Here is a 6,000-nt window from a genome sequence, read left to right as displayed (position 1 = left end):
GTTCAAGTGTCCTCTGTGGTATCATACTATCAGTGGCCTCTTTGCTAGTGTGAGACAAATTTGAAATAGTGACTTTTCGAGTCCTGAATTTTCATTTCATTTGCCTCGCAATCCCATTGTAATTCACTTCTTTATCGACAAAGGGTGGAAATCGAATGGTTTGATTTATTCTAGACCCCGGGGCAGCAAAATTTACGCAATCTAAAATGATGTTCCTCAATTCACAATCTCTTACATCCCTCTTTTGAAAAACAGTGCAAAAAGTATCAAATTTAAGAAACATCAGATACTAATATTATTATCTACGGGACAGATTGAAGTACATGTGCATGTCACTTATGAAACAGTAAAGTCAAAGAAAGAAATACAGCAGAAACTATGCTATAATCAGGGATGCCAAATCTCAGGTTTATCAGGGTTTTTTTTCAAAAATCATTTGGCATCCCTGAAGAAGAAGGCCACTGACATATAAGGTCCTTCTTCTCAAGACAGATAATATTACTGGAATTGGTGAAACAAAGTCTCCAAACCCTTGAAAGGGAAGAGGTAAGAGAGATGGGTTTTTTTGTGCTCATTGAAAAACTTTACAAGGTTTGTTTTAAGCGAGATGTGAAGCTCCGCTCATTTTCAGTTTTTTTTTTCAAAAATCGTTAGGCATCCCTGTATAATAAAGATAACATGTATAGCTCACATCAATATTCCACAGTAGGCTCCATGTGCTTAACAAGTTATTATAACTCAGACTATTTACATTGAAAGTGGCTATTCTCACCCGCCCGGAAGTTCTCGCAAGATCAACTCCTCCCCTCTTCTCTCTCTCTCTGTCTCTTTCTGAATACTGTCTATCGGTGTGGACGATCAAATAGACCAAAACAAAGTTTAAAAATTATGTTAAAACACAAACGTAAATTAATTTGGTTGTCTACAAAGATGCTACGGCCATTTAACTTTTCGAATCGAGCCGAACTACGCGGGTCGCCATTTTTTTTTGCCCGGAAATTCTCGCGCTACTCCTCTTTTCTCTTTCTCTCTCTCTCTCTCCACTGCCCACAGACAAAATTGTACGCTTTTAGTAGGCTACAGTTGTAATGGAACGTTTGTACACGGCACAGAATTCTACAATTTTTCTGTTATCACAGTGTAGAATTATGTGGTTTAGGGTGAACGCAAAATTTGGTGAACGCGCACCGGGTGAGAATAGCCACAAGACTCGCCTGCACTATTCTCACTCCGGGTGAGAATAGAGGTGGCCATTTACATTACGAATTTCGGAAACATTCTCAGTTACCTGGAAAGCATTTGTCATTCGAGTTATGATAAAAATTTGTACTTCCTCTTTATGTTGGATAGAGAAGGATGATAAAATATGAACACAGGTTTTCTGAAAAACTTTAATCTCTCTATGATTTTACTATGAAACAAACTTTCAACGCATTTTGCTGATAAAACTGCAAGCTTCATTCCTTGCACTAATTAAATCGTAAAATGTTTTGACAGAAAGGAATCAAGAAAAAAATTCTAGCAGCACCCAAGCAGTCGAATGCAGTTGTATGGCACAAGCGTAAAATGCATTGATTGTAGAGATGAGCAGAATATGCATGAAATGTTGAAGTAACACAAGGGCATTGTCTGGGGGAAGGGGGTGTTGTCCCATCTCAGACTAAGGAAAAACAGCTTTCAGTGTTATGAAAACAAGAAGACAAGTTATCTTGATAATAAGGTAAATGTGAGGAGAAGAGACAAATACCAAGATAGTCATAGTCATACAAGGCTGAAGAAAAACGAGTTGAAGTGAGCAAAGAAGTATGGCCTACAGTGGACAGTCAAACCTCATTATACCATCAGCCTTGGGACGAGCATGAAGCTGGTGGTACAGCGGGGCAGGCGGTACAACGGGATAGCATTGATTACCATCGTGACTAGAGGTAGAAGCTACACACAAATTGTGGCCAGTCTTGATTCCTCTATATCTGCCATTCACAAAAAATGACTAGCAGCCAATCACATGTACAGCTCTAGCTGAACTTTACGTAATTTAAATTGAAAATTTCTACCGGATCAGAAGCTAGGCTATTATGTCTCAAGGTCCTTGTACAACGTACATTTAAAAAAAACCCAATTCTCGTCAGTCCTCGGGGCCCCTTCAGACCTTTCACGTAATATTGAGAGTCTTCACTATATGAAAGCCTCACAGGCGCCCGCCATCTTTTGGCAATCGGGATCATCTGGTGAACTCAGATATTTTGCAGGCAGGCTGAAGTGGGGCAGCTCCTTTGAAGTTCCTTCTGCCGACTATAATTTAATTCCAGTTTACACATTTTGGCCAAATCCTAATAATAATAGTATTTATAATTTTCATAATTAGCACAAATCAGGAGCAACTTGGTGATAAATGCCGCAAAGAGAATATATCAAACAGCCATGGAGTGAGTGAGAGCTGTGGGCCGTGTGTTATGTGTACCTCTGGCGGGCAATTCTTCGGCGCTACAACGGGGCAAATTTAGATCTACATTAGTTTGAACAGGGACTGTTCAGCCCAGGAAGTTGGTGGATGGCAGTAAAAAACCGCAAATGTTTATATAATATAAGCGTTCCTTTTCGTACATTGGCAAAACCTGGCAGTAAACAGGGCTGGCAGTACAACAGAGGTTTGACTGTAGTACTTACTATACAAGAGATAACAACCTATGAAAATATATAACATACGATAAATGAAGTACTTATGCAAAATTATTTTTCCTGTATTCAGATAAATTACAAATTACATATCAAGCTGTGTACAGACATGGTATCTGTCAAGTGGATAGCATCAATACTAAGCACTCTACGGCTGCAGATCCCTCATAATGATTCTTTTCAGACCCATCTCAAATTCACAGCTGATAACAAAGATAAAAATTTGTTCACTTGAACTTGAAATATTTACCATGATGTATTTTATAGCATGCAAAAGAAAGAATCTGAAAATGACATGGCAGCTATTTATTAAAAATATATCTTTATCAATTTTATATATGCACAAATAATATCCCAGCCTTAAATATAAACACTGAATATAAATAAACACAAAGTGTTTTGTAAAGCCTCGACTTAAGTGGAAAAAAATTATCACACACAAAATCCTGAAAATCACAACATACAGTGGAGACAATTAACTATCTTATCTGTCAAGAGAGTCCTTGTTAGCCACTCCCCATCTATAGTACAATGAGAATATGATGCGATAAAAGAAAACCTTCTTAAACAGATTTATAACATAAACGTAACAAAATGACAGACAAATAGTTTGGTCCAAGAACACTATTTGGAGTGAAAGCGAACAGCAACACCCCCCCCCACACACACACACAACATGGTAATAGCTGTACGAGTACATCATTATCGTGTATAATACCAGAAAAATGAAGAAAATTAACAGTAAAATAAGCAAAATGTGGAATTTGAAAAAACCCCAAAACAATCAGACCCCCCCCCATTTACTAATAAAAAAATATGCAATGGAGCTGGTCTCAGTCGGGAAACTCAATCAATGCTGATTTTTACAGGACATGGAAGTGTCCGTGTGGTTTTGTCTTTTTGTCTTTTACTTCACTTAATATACAGTAAACTTTTGTTTGACAAAAAATTCCTGTCAACACAAAAGGATTTGTAATCCCTGTTTCATTCCCTTTTTATTCTTTTTTTTACGCATTGCAACTTCCTTTAACATGATAAAAAATTCCAGCAGATTTTTAACATGAACGAAATTTGAACCATTTCATCACTTCTCATGACAGACTCCTTTTACAGTACTTTTCCATTGTCAGTACATGTCACACGACACGCATTCAATAGGCTAAGACTAAGACCCACCCCTTCAAAATGTCTTTCCCACTTCCCTTGAGACAGGAAGACGAAACACTGGGAAGGTACCAATCATCCCTCATTTAAATCTAACGGGAACAGTCAACCATCCCTTATTTAAATTAAATGGGAACGTCCTGCTTTTCCTATTTCCAGACTCTCTTTTATAATGTGCAGCTAGCTATGATTTATCAATTCCATAAGTTTTAGTATTGATTTTTTTAAAATTTAGTTGTAGTGTGGAAAATCATCAAGCACACAGCTAGCTACAACCTTCCTTGAATCTCATTATGGGTGGTCGAAGCATCCGTCTAAAGTTGGAAATAAAATAAAGTTTAGATCTATGTTTTTGGGGGCTTTTTTTTTTTCAATTACAAAAGGTAGGCATGGTGTAGTTATTAGTAACCATACATTTTGACTGCATGGTGTAAGAAACCGCCATACGCCATTTTGAAATGTGACGCATGACAGAGTCTTACACTGAGGAGTTCATTTATACAAGCCAACAAACAGTAAAAGAGGAGTTGTTCCCTGTTTTTGTTCTTTTTCATTAGTTTCACTACTGAACACTAACACGAAATCTGTTTAACGCACAGAAATTCTCTGGTCCCGCGAAATTTATTTTATTAAAGTTTCACTGTCAAACTGAATTTGAAAGCTATTTTTAATGCCTCTCATTAGCTTTTAGGTGTAAAAACAATCGACAAAGAGCAGAGAACCTGCCAGCCCGAGCAGAAAGACAGAGACACCAAACAAAATATATTGTTCCCCACACAGGAATTAAACTTGGAGTACATTGTATGTAAGGTGGAGAACACATCAATATATGACTGCAAATGTAACAGACTGGCAATAACACATAGTATATATCTATGTGCATCAGTATTGTGTGAGTATCTTGTAATGACAAAAACATTGCAATAATAGCACAATTTACAATTACATCATAATAACATGTGTGTTGGCCCACCTCAAATTCAAAGTAGACATAAATTCATAAATACGAAAGCCTTTATTTACAAATTATGACAAAGATTTTACACATTGAGGGTCAATCAGCTGATAAGCTGCTAAGCATAGACTAGGTCCTTCAGTATGTCTTGCACTCCAAAGAGGACACCGGTTTTTTGTTGTTGTTTATTTGGGGTTTTTTTGGCAAGTGTTTTACGGTGCTCGCAACAGCATAAGGTCGTATGAGCCTGCAGGACACATTAAACATTATTAGTTGGTAGGAAATTTTGAATTTTTCCTGGGTCGCGGCTGAAGCCTACTCAATTTTAGACCACCAAGAGATCTTTAACTTGCGCAATTTGCACATGGGACCTCCGAGATTTTACGCCCTTGTCCGAAAAGGTTAGGTGTTGATCTTTCCTACCAGAAGATCAGGGGTGAGGCTGAAAGATAGCAGTAAGGAGCCAAGGAGTAGCAATAGAAAGGCTGCAGACAAAAGCAGACGACAGAACATTGCTAAAGAACAGGAAAGGAGGTGAAAGGAGACAATTTTAGAGAAGAAAATTTTTTGGTCACCACCCGGATTCGAACCCAGGATCTTTGTATGAGAGGCGAAGACCTTAACTTCTAGGCCATGAGAGCCCACCACCGGTTTGTTTGTTTGAGTAAAGAGAAGAATAATGACACAATAACAGCCCTGCCTTTAGAGCAGGAAACCAAACTAGTAAAACGGTGGGAAAAAAAAGTTGTAGGCCTAACTAACAGTGGTCCCCTCCGACCTCAGGTCTACACAAGTTGAAAGGTGAGAAGCATTTATTCCATTAATTAAGGATGAGAAAAATTCTGACCCCTAAAGGACTTGTTGAAGCGAGTAAACTGTTGCTGGCAAGTGGTTTGTTATAGAGTTATACACAACAATAACTTTGAGTAGCAGGAAAAATGAACATCATTGAGCACACAATAGCAACATGAAGCCCAAATGGAAAAAATCAATCATGTCCTAAGATGCTGACTTCTGAAGAGGTTGACAATGACCTTCATTCAATGCTTCTCACCCATTGGTCAAAGGCTGGAGACACGTAAACATCAAAGTACATAACACTGGAAAAGTTTTTACAACTGCTATAAGAGTATAATATAAGGTTTTACGGCGCTCGCAACTGCTAAGGTCATATGAGCGCCTGCTATAAGAGAGCATTTTCAGTT

Source organism: Aplysia californica, unplaced genomic scaffold (genome assembly GCF_000002075.1).
Source record: "Aplysia californica isolate F4 #8 unplaced genomic scaffold, AplCal3.0 scaffold00343, whole genome shotgun sequence".
Taxonomy (NCBI): Eukaryota; Metazoa; Mollusca; class Gastropoda; order Aplysiida; family Aplysiidae; genus Aplysia; species Aplysia californica.
The sequence above is the reverse complement of the archived record's forward strand: the minus strand, read 5'-3'. Positions refer to the sequence as shown.